Source organism: Ochotona princeps, chromosome 3 (genome assembly GCF_030435755.1).
Source record: "Ochotona princeps isolate mOchPri1 chromosome 3, mOchPri1.hap1, whole genome shotgun sequence".
Lineage (NCBI taxonomy): Eukaryota > Metazoa > Chordata > Mammalia > Lagomorpha > Ochotonidae > Ochotona > Ochotona princeps.
The window spans coordinates 11,633,343-11,645,654 of record NC_080834.1 but is presented as its reverse complement, the minus strand read 5'-3'; positions in this window follow the sequence as shown (position 1 = coordinate 11,645,654).

Genomic DNA, 12,312 nt, shown 5'->3' with positions numbered 1-12,312 from the left:
GAAGTACAAGAACAAAGCTGAGGTGTGCTAAATAAACAGCATTTATTGTCTGTAAGTATCTCAAATCTTACACTCTTACTAGGTTGCTAGGCAGAAGAAGTAAGCATGTATTACATAATTACTAGATGGAGAACACTTTGACTACAAAATAAGACCTTTTTGCAGAAAGAATAGGGGGAGAGAAATAGAATTTTTCAATTGTATCGCTTGGTTTTACAAACTAGAGTGGCTATATGCATTATATAATATGACTACTCTTCTAGTACAAGTAACATTATGAGTGAATATTATCAAGTAGGTTAAAGTTTTGAAATAATCATGAAGGCAGCTAATCTTTTTTGACTCAGACTATGATTTGACTCAGACTTTACTCCAGGCCATGTACTAAAACAATTAAAACTAAATAAAACCTCTCAATAACACTAATTGTCGCTGTCCCGCAGCGATGGACTTGGTGCATGGAGCCGATAATAACACACATGGACCCTGACTGATGGTCAAAAGCCATAGTTTATTAGTAATATCAGACTTTATACACTGAGGGTCATACAGGATTAGGGTAGAGATACTTAGTTCATCAACAAAACCATCAACTGTTTCTATGCCTTTGTTTGGAAGTCCTTTTCTCTTCTATATTACTTTCCACTCAACTGTTCTTATACAAATGATATCTCATCAGGTATACAAAAGGTAGCCATTTGGTTATTCTCCTCCAAATATCCAAACAACTGTAATCCTGTGCTCACTGACCTTCTACGGTCACAATGTCCTCCTACAACTAATGACATAGAAGGAGACACTCAGACTGAGGAAAGTTCAGGAGGTTGAAAAAGTTCATTGGATAATATTTAATGACTCCATCAAATCCTTCTCTGAGAGCAAATTAAAAACTACTTGCTCCAGTTTTTAATCTCACAGCACAGATATGAGTTGAAACGAACACAAGCATCCAATTTACATGAACAATGATCAATGTCAGAGACATTTTCTGTTCATTGCCATGCATGTGACGTTCTGTTGAGCCTCACCGAATCTTAGGTGGTGAAATCTAGCCCTGATGGTGATGGTGTTAGGAGGTGGGAAGGGTGGAAATGGGCAGTAATGAGATCAAGAGGTCTCTGCCTTCAGGACCTAGATGCGTGCCCTTGTTACAGAGAACTGGAGGGCAGCCTGTTTTTCACTTCCCACATTTTCTACCATAACAGGAAATAATTTGGAAAGAACTGTATAGAAAGAATAGGCTCTGCTGAGACTTTGCAGCTTTCCCAAGCAAATACACATATCTTCTAACCAGATCTAACCAGATCTCCACTAGCGGGCTAGTAAAGCAAGAGAGGTTGCAACAAGTGCTTGGGCCTCTGCATGCACTTGGGAGACTGGGAAGCACCTGCTGGCCTCTGGTCTTAGATGGACCACCCCTGAATGGATGGTGATTTGCGAAGTGAACAAGCGGACGGAGGATTTTTCCCTCTGTCTCTGTCTCTCCCTTTTGCTCTGTAACTTTGCCTTTCAAACAAATAGGCAAGTTCTTGAAATGTGTGACCCTTTTAAATAAATGTTTTCTTAAGTGAAGCCCAAGTGAAAATACTAAGGAAAATCAAACAGAATTGCTGTGAATAAACTTACATTAGGAAAATTATAGGAGCCAGAACCAACTGATGCCTGGGTGAGATGCTCCAGTGATCATCTCCACACAGTGATGCTATCGGAACAGTTTTTCATGCACTTTGCCACATATACAGCAGCTCAGAAAGAAACACAAACATTGCCATATATACAGCAGCTCAGAAAGAAACACAAACAAGACCATAGTGTCAGGTTTTAGTGTAAAAATAAAAAGTGCTCGGCAGTGTAGCCTAGCAGCTGAAAGTCCATGCCTTGCACACGCTGGGATCCCATATGGGCACCGGTTCTAATCCTGGCAGCCCCACTTCCCATTCAGCTCCCTGTCTGTGGCCTGGGAAAGCAGCTGGGGATGGCCTAAAGCCGTGGGACCCTGCACCTGTTTGGGAGGCACAGAAGAAGCCCCTGGCTCCTTGTTCCTGTCTTCGGATCGACACAGCTCCATTCTTGGTGGCCGCTTTGGAGTGACTTATTGGAGAAGATCTTCCTCTCTGTATATCTGCTTTTCCAATAAAAATAAATAAGTCTTCAGAAAAATAAAAGTATAAGAAGAGAGACATTGAAGAAATCAGGAAACATACTCTGTATCTGCAATTACCGCATTTCCACCAGTAATGTACGGAGATGTCTCGCCTCCAACTTCACAGAGGGAAAAGGAATTAAATCCAGCTCTCAGACCTGAACCCCAGGAGTTATCTGCCACAGTAAAGTTCAGTGCTGTGGGGTGTCCCAGATGCCCCCCTCCTTGTGCCAGTAGTTACAGATTATGCCGCTATACTCTAGCTAGCTACACAGCCAAGGAATTTTCTCTACTCTCCCTTGTCCAAATTTGGACACACTGTGAGAAACTTAATTTCAGCCTCTGTGGTAGGATGGCAAGTGAATACAGGCCTTTGCCTTGGAGCTCTTTCCAGGCCTGCCTTGATAAGATATAGTGAGATATGGGATCTCTAGCTCAATGCCAATGCTCACAGGTGTGTCCTTTGAACCTCAGACAGTATTAGGTGGAAACCTTTGTCCTCGTGAAACGGATTTATATTTTAATTTGCATCAGTTGCAGCTGCATATAGGCCTGGCATACAGCTGAGAGTACACAAGTCCCTACACCTGTGAGGCCAGACGTTGCTCAGGTTACAGCCTGGGAAGCCAGAAACGGTCCCTCCCAGAGTCTGGAGCAATAGTGAAGAGCAAGACATCAACCAGATGGGATGAGGGTAGGAAAGTGAGCTGAGGGCTTTGCCAGTGCAACTAAGTGAGACTCACCATCATGTGCAGTTCAGTGCTGTCTTCTAACTCAGGCTGGTAAAGCCTAACCCTCCGTGGATACTGTGAGTAGCTGGACCCACACCAACACCTAAAAAGAGACTCTTGAACCAACTAAATGTCGGGCAAAGGTCCCAGTGAATAGGACTTACATCACAACCAACACCTGTGTCTGGGAGATAGCGTCTTCAATTGTGAGTTCACCTTAGTAGGAGGCAGCCCAAGAAGCACAGACTCAGACCTTTAACCTACCCACAGTGTCACACCAGTCTTGAACATTCATGGATTTCAAGTGGGATTCAAAACTATGCACATATGGGAGGAATAATTGTTTGCAATGGGGAAGAAGAAAGATTAGTGTCAAATCATTTAGGATTCTCCTCTACAATGAGACAGAGTCAAGTAGAGAACCATGGTGCGAATCACAGGAAAATAATATGGATGAAGCTTCTGGGACTCCCTCAGCCCATGTAGAGACTTGCAGAGACAGAAAACCAAGCTTTAAACGTTTGGACAACTCAGTCTGAACACAAAAAGTTTGAATTTAGGACAACCAATGGAACTGGGTCAACTTCTAGTGCTGAGACACTGACAAAACAAAAACAGCTGCTTGTGGTGCCATGACATTCAGTGCCACACAGTATGTTTAAGCAGCATAGAGTTCTGAATTTCAGAGAAAGTAAAAACATGGCTCAGAATTTCTGAAAGTTTGAGCACAAAGATATATTACAATGACTGGGGAAAAGTAACTAATCCTTAACGTGTGGACATTGTATGCCAACAAGAATTAAGTATTTCCATAGTCAGGACTTCAGTAAGTAAATAAACAAATAGGCTGTTAGAAACTAACCAGTTATTAATTTAGGTTATTAATAAACTCTCATAAGACTCACCACAACCATTTTAAGGAAGCAAAAAGCACAATCAGATTTTAAAAACCACCTAAAAATGATTCAGTATTGTAAAAGTGAATCTTAAGAAAGCTTAAAATAACTTTAAAATTTCAAGCAGAAATATTTGAATAGCACATTAAAGGAAATGAATAAATTGAACAGGAAAAAGCTTATGTGGAATTGAGGACAAGTTTTTATTTATTTTTTTTAATAAGCAGTCTCTGGAAAAAAAGGAAAAAAGAATGGAAGAAGAATAAAATAAACTTAAGGGAACATTGGGACTGCCCTGGAAAAGTGAATGCCTAAGTGAATCGGGTCAAGAGGCCTTCAGAAGGGCAAAGGAGTTTAAAGACACAAAATAAAATGTACTACATTGTAGAAAACAAGATACAACTCTTGAGATAAAGGCATATACATTACATATACAATATATATAAAGGTATACACATTATATAGTTTATGTTATATATGATATAATATATATTAAATAGTATATGTCACATATTATATATCATATATTATATATTACATGTCATATATTTTATATTATATATTACATGCTATATATCATATATCATTTATCATATGTTATATATAATGTATATTATATAATATGTTAACATATAATACATAATACATACACATATTATATAACATATGCTATATGTCATATATTATATTATACGATATATAATATATGACATATAGCATAATATATAATATATTATATATTATATATTATGTGCTATATTTTATGTGTCATATATATTAAATATTGTACATATTATGTTACATATCATATATTATGTCATATAACACACATATTATAACATAATATATTATATATTTTCAAAAATATAATATATGACATAGAAATACTATATATTATGTATTATATAGTATATAACATAAATATATGAGATACATAATATATAATACACATTATATAATATATGACATATACTATATCGTATATACATTAAATAAATATATGTTAAATAAATATATATTTATGTGTATGTATATTACATGGTTTATGCTATATGTCATATGTCATATATTATATATCATATATTATATATTATATTTTATTGTATATTTACTTTCATTAAAATTGCTTTCTTTTTCTCTGCCTTACAACTGTCCTTTGTATTTAATTTTTTTCTCTTTAGCAGCTTATTTTGAGTCCTTACTATTATTGTGTCTATTATAAACTTTTCTTTGCAATTATCATGTTTTATGAAAATTTGGATGCATAGGATATTTTTAATGATAACAGAATATAGAATTTGAAATGTGAAATAGGAAAAATCACAAAGAAAAATATATATCTTTAAAAATCTATATCTTCAACGCTTTCCTTTATCTTCAAGGTTTGAATTTTTGCTGTACAATCTCATCTCTGAATCAACTGCTTCTTTTTGTTAAAATTTATTTATTTGCATATTTGAGATACAGATTAACGCACACACACACTCACACACACACACATACAGGGAGAGGGAGATAGAGAGAGGCCTTCCATCCACTGTTTCATTTTGTAAATGTCTGAAACAGCCAAGTTGGCACCATATCTAATACAGGAAACCCATCCAGCTCTCCCACACAGGAAGTTGAGTTCCTGTACCAACAGGTGCTGGTTTTCAGGATGTGCATTGACAAGGAGCTGGATTCCAAGTCAGGATTTCAACCCACTCTGATAGGGAACACAAGCGTTCAATGTGGAGGACTAACACACTGTGCCACAAGGCCCAGCCCCTACATTGTATATTTCTTAACAGTTTGTTATCACTATCAGTGTTTTTAAATTATTTGGTTTTCCGTTTTAACAGTTAACATATGAATGATGCATGCACAATACTCACAATAATAGTCTTCTGAAGTTATGTCAACAGTTATGCTTTTTTTAAAAATTATCCTTAGTCTTTTTTATTATTAAGTTCTGCCATTACCACTTCTAATATTTGCCAAATGAATCCATTAAAAACAAAAAAGCAGCAGCCATTATCTACAGGACCCAGAAAACGCGGCTGGCTCAGAGAACAGCAGCTGGAGATCATGGGAGAGCTGTACCTGGTTCCCTGGAGTGCTTGGCGTCCGGTGCCTCCAGTGCGGCCCGCCAAAGGAAGCCCTTGTGGGGCGAGCGCAGTCTCCAGAGGAAAGCTCAGGAACCCGGCGTGCCAGAGCGGCAGAGCCTCACACAACCACCAAAATTCTACTCGTGTTAGAAGTCATGGTCCTACGTGTACCTTCCTGTCCAGCCTCTTTGCTCCCTTACACGTGTGCCTCTGAAAGCACGGAGCAGCCCCAGGGCTGGGAGAGCACAGGACACACCGACTCCCAGGACACAGTGCTATCTGCACCTGGACCGTGGTGACTGTTGCACAGGCTGTGAATGTTCTTTGTATTGCCCAACTGGATGTTTCTAAAATGGCTACAATGCTAAGTTGTGGGCTACCTATGTATTAATGCAAAGATAAGTATCCAGGCGCAAGTGACCTCAGGCCAGTATCTTAGCCACACCTGAAATTCTTGCTAACAGGCCTACCACCTTGGGGTGGAGGGCTGTCACCCATCTGTCCTAGTGGAAAATTGAAAACCAGGCACTGTGGCGCAGTGGGTGAAGCTGCATACTGCCGTAGCAGTACCCCCAGTAAGCCCTGGCTGCCTGCCAACGCGCCCCTACTGGTGTCCTTGGGGCTCTGTGGGGCCTGAACTAGCAGCTGGAAGACCTTTCTGCCCTGTCTCTCCCTGTCATTCTGCCTTACAAATAATTGAAAGCATCTTTAAAGAGAAATTAATGTTAAAAAGGAAAAATAATAGGATTGTTGGTTGCTGACATGTCGACGGAAAACGTAACTATTTCTGTCAAAAGGCAAATCGATTCCTTTTTCTAACAGGCTATGTATAGTAAAGCTCTCCTTTACACTGGACAAATACCCCACCCAAGAACCTCACACCCTTCCCTCCAGCCCCAAGAGGACCTTCCAAAAGTTCCTGTACAAACATATCCCCTGGGCCAGCAGGCCTGGGGACCCCTGGGCCAGCAGGCCAGGGGGGGTGAGGGTGGGGACCTGGCATCCAGGACTTCAAAAAGGCTGAGGAAGCTGCACCTGCCGCGGGACCGTCAACCTCACTTAAGGCAGCAAGGCCCTACAGCTTGTTCAAGTCAGCCAAGTGCCACCCCACAGCCTCACCTTCCACAATCCTGGCGGCCTCACCAGGTAACGCAGAGGCTTGGCCTGACCTTCCCAAGAAGTTGAGTAAGGTCTTATCTACCCAATAGCAAACTACAGAACCTGCGCAGAAAGTCGGAGGGAGGAGGCGGGCTGCGGCGCCGTGCCTGGGGTAGGCGAAGCAGGGAAGCCGAGAGCTAAAGCAACTCAGCAGAGCCCAGTGCGCACTTCAAAACCGTCTCCATACCCTTCTGAGGCGCCAAGTATGCCTGGAATCCAGGGGCCTTTTGCCAACATCAAGATCTCCAACTCGGGTTTTCACCCCTGAGCAAGAACCTTGCGGGGCAAACCGGGGGAACGCCCAACGCCTGGACAAGAAGTTCCACACACAAATAGGGGGGCAAGCGAACTGGGGCTATATACTGAACATATATTTTTAAATGTTCACACTCTCCACTCCATTTTAAATGCTCTCCACTCCGCCCGCCGCAACCCCGCGCACCTGGCCCCGACGCCAAGGGAAACCCAGAGGCCTTGTACAACTCCGCAGAAACTGGGCCTAGAGTCCAGGCCCTGGGGGAGCGGGTGCCAGGCAGGTAGAAGAAAGGTGTCCCCAGGGCCCGGTGGCATGGCCTAGCGGCTAAAGTCCTCGCCTTCAACGCGCTGGGATCCCATATGGGCGCCGGTTCTAATCCCGGCAGCTCCACTTCCCATCCAGCTCCCTGCTTGTGGCCTGGGAAAGCAGTCGAGGACGGCCCAAAGCTTTGGGACCCTGCACCCGCGTGGGAGACCTGGAAGAGGTTCCTGGTTCCCGGCTTAGGATCAGCGCGCACCGGCCCGTTGCGGCTCACTTGGGGAGTGAATCATCGGAGGAAAGATCTTCCTCTCTGTCTCTCCTCCTCTGTGTATTTCTGACTGTAATAAAATGAATCTTTAAAAAAAAGAAAGAAAGGAAAAAAGAACGGTGTCCCCTAGTCCGTGCTTCCCAAGCAACTGCCTTTAATACCTCAGATAGCCCGTGTTTCCACTCGGCGGCTGGGAGGAAAAAAGTACCACGTCTCCAAAAGCATACCCGGACTGCACAGGTGGATCTGGCGGACGTCCACTGGCTTCTCCCGGCGCAGCCCCCCACCCACGGCCGGGCCGAAGGGCCCCCGAGAATTGGCACCCGCAAATCGCTGGCTCCCAGGCAAAAGTGCAAACCCGGAGGCTTCCGGGCGCTGCGCGGTGGGCGGTCCCCCGAAAGGCGTCCGGGGTCGGCTGAGGAGAGGAGTGGGGATTCTCGCCTGGACAAGGGCGGCAGCCGCGGCCGGCCAGAACGGGCGACTCTGGGCGGGTGACTCTGCGCCGGGCTAGGCCGGTGTTCCCTGCGCTCTGGCGACAGCCCGGCGGTGGCAGGGCGCGAGTGGCGTTCGCCACCGCTCCTGTGTATTATTGTGACTCAAACTGTTAGTTACTTAAAAAGATTGGGAGAGTGTTCTGGTTCATAGGATGTTACAATATTATTATATTATTACTAGCAACTAATTCCCACAAGCTGGTTGTTGACCGTGAGCTGAAAATAGCAGAGGCAATGAGGTATCTTGGAGAGGGAGAGGGAGAGGGAGAGAGGGAGAGAGGGAGAGAGGGAGAAAGGGAGAGAGGGAGAGAGGGAGAGAGGGAGAGAAAGAGAGAAAGGATATTGGAATAACTCCTTACACAAACTATTTCCTGTTTGGAGGCTTGGGATAAAGGAGGAAAAAAAAAAACCCCCTCTCGTGTGTTGGGGCAGGGGGATTGAGGGCGGCTGCCAGCGGGACAGAAGCGACCTGCAGTGGAAGGCGGTGGGCGGTGGCTGCCACCTGCTTCCTCCCAACAGTTATGCTTATTGGTGAGTGCTCCACCTTTTGCCCACTCAGACCATTGCCGGCAGAGTTCAACTTCAGTCTCCAGCAGCAGTAGTATGTGAACTGCCCTGTTCTTTATCAAGTCACACTGTGACTTTTTTCATTTGGAAAATCAATAACGGGTTTTTCAACAACCGATTGACAAAGGATTATATTAAAAAGGAAATGTAGGGCCCGGCGGCGTGGCCTAGCGGCTAAAGTCCTCGCCTTCAACGCGCTGGGATCCCATATGGGCGCCGGTTCTAATCCCGGCAGCTCCACTTCCCATCCAGCTCCCTGCTTGTGGCCTGGGAAAGCAGTTGAGGACGGCCCAATGCATTGGGACACTGCACCAGCGTGGGAGACCCGGAAGAGGTTCCAGGTTCCCGGCATCGGATCGGCGCGCATCGGCCCGTTGCGGCTCACTTGGGGAGTGAATCATCGGGCGGAAGATCTTCCTCTCTGTCTCTCCTCTGTATATATCTGGCTGTAATAAAATGAATAAATTAAAAAAAAAAAAAAAGGAAATGTAACAGTATCTTGAAACAAATAAAGAATGAAAATAGAATATATCCAAACCTTTGGATGTAGCAGAATCAGAACTAAGAGGGGATTTCAAATCAGTTAATGATCTCAAATCAGGGATCTCAAATAAACAATTTAACACTATAACCAAAGGATATTGCAGGAAGCGGTGCAGTTGGGTCAGATGGTATAGATGCTTGATGAACACCACTCTTCCGTTAGCAAGACTACAAGGAGTTTCTGGCTGCAAGGCAGGGCCCGGCAGAATGTGTCTGGTCGCCTCATTGCTGCCTCACCCCATTGTATGGACACTCGAGCACTTCTCTGATAGTCCATAAAATTCTCCTGAGGGTGTTGTTGTTTTTTTTTTTCTGCAAATATGAAAGGATTCCTGTAACTAGTATAACACCTCAAACAGATCAATCATATTATGGTAAAAGAGTCTTACAGCAACGTTAGGCAATGACACACAGCTAAAATCATACAATAGTACAATTGAGCCCACATTGTTCCCAAACGTCCTGTCCACCTTTGTCCTGGAACCTGCCCTAATGTTCTCCTTAAGAAATGGCTTAATAATATCTTGGCAGTTATGGAGATACAAAGAGTTTGTTTACCGTGCAGCCTTGAACTGTTACAACACATGGAAAGATGCATTTTGCTTTCTCACCAGGGAAAGCAAAAAGTATATGGGGCATCTTCTAGAGGAAAACAAATGTGAACCTCCTAAGAAAAATGGCTTAAAACTTCCACCTTATATCGATACTTGTACTTAAGAAGAGAAAGCAGTTTATAAAGATGAGAAGAAGTTTCTTGCAAAGGCTCTCTGTTCGTAGATTGGCTGAGCTGCCCTGATCCTTCTCACTGCCCTTTAACAAAAGAACAGAAAACAATTGAATCAGTACTAGGTGAAGGTGATGGTAATTAGTACATGACTGATTATAAGATTTAATAAAGTATCTATGATATATACCTTTATAAATTCCTTTCATCTATGAACTTTATTTTTAATTCTGTGTTCTTGATATTTTAAGTAATAGTTTAGTTTTAATGAAAATTGATTTTGGATATAAATAAACCACCTGCCACTATGTAACCGCATATGCTGCCAACCGTGGAGTTCCTGGCTTCAGCCAGGTCACTGCAGGTTTGAATGAGTAATAGTTTGCTGAAAATGCTTTCTTTAAAGTAAAATACTAATTGTTTTTGTAGCCATTCTTTAAACCATGAAGTAAAAATAAACAATTGGATGTTGTGCATAAGCTTGTGGAGATTTCTGTATAAATAAAGAAGGTCCACATCTCCTCTTGTCTCCTTGCTGATCCGCACATCCTTTGCAAGCTCTCAAGTCAGTCAGAGCAGGTCTCTGGCAAGTGGCACCCAGACTTGGGGCTCTATGAAGGTAAGCCTCTTCACTCTCTACTGATATTGATATTGGTGTTGGTATTTGCGGTGTGGATTGGACTTTATCCAAGGGCGCTGTTGGCACCCTGATAAGAGTTCAGATCAGGTAGGGGTGAATAGTCAGAACATTTTTCTTTGAGACGCAGGATACCCTCTGTTAGCTACAAAATGGGACAGAGTGCATCCAGTGAGAGAAACTTATATGCTGATATTTTTAAATATACTTTGCAGAGGAAAGGAATTAAAGTGAGTAAGCAGCAGCCTCTGGGATTGTTAGAGTCTGTGCAGACTGTCAGCTCCTGGCTTCCAGAGGAGGGAACGCTAGATTTGCCTTTTGACCTCATTAAAGAACTAAAACATGCTCTTTCTGGTTATGGCCCGAACTCCCTATGCCCACCTTGTGCCTATAAAGAAGCGCCTTCTCTTTGCTTGTTCCCTCTCTCTCTTCTCTGCTCTTTCTCTAACCTGCTCTTCTTTCTCTCTCTGCCTCTCATTACTAGTGCTTGTTTCTCTGTCTCATAGAAGAGTACCTAGCCTCTTGTACTCTATGGACAATGTTAGTACACAATTAAATATGATTCTTAAAGTGGTCTCTAAAAATATGATGTTAATATCAAAGCTAAATTAGTATAAAATTCAAATTTAAAACACTGTTACATTGTTTCAAGGTGTGAGATGAACCCATCTGTTCTATGTGCTAGCTTTAATATTGATTGAAAATGGTTACAGCATAAAAATGTGTTCTTGATGATGATTGTAACAAATTTGTGTGTGATATAATTATAGTCCTTACAGTATCATTTACAGCATTTCCCTAAATATTTATTGTTATTGATACGTGGGATTAAAATCTAGCCCTCTGTTAAAGCAACAAAGTTTTAAAGACACATGTTGTTTTATTATGTCCTTTTAAGTGGTTTTAATTCAATTAATTACCATCTATATTTTATTATATGAAAGATTCTATTTCAATCACATATTTTATGCCTTCTTGGCATCTCTGACAGGCATCTAAAACTTCAAAAGCTCCAAATTTGGGGACCGTGGTATTTCTACTGGGGTCTCCTGGATATATATGAAAGAATTTATCCCTTATTTTCTATAGGCAACAATTGATCAGATTATTTTAATTGTATGAAAAACACTGTCAAATGCCAAGAGGGATTTGGTTATATCAAAATACTATTGCTGATGTCTAAAAAAAAGAATTACAAAAATCTAATTCAAATGTACATATTATCAAGAGTTTCAGAATAAGTGATGACTAAAGATAATGGAATACAAAACACACACACAACAAACAACTAAATCAACATAGATGGGTTTTAAATGACATCAGAAAATTTTATTTGATTTTCTAAATACAAATTCCATAGCTCAGTTTATTATTTCACAGGCAAGCAAGAAATAATTCTACTTAGCAGAAGTGCAAAGACTCTGCCAAGCCAATTGGATGGTGCAAGCTTTCTGCAAGTTGTAGCAAATCCAAAGTCTTACTATGTTGCTAGGCAGACAGTAAACATAAACAAACATATCTTGTTGAACTTCTACATACAGAATGTG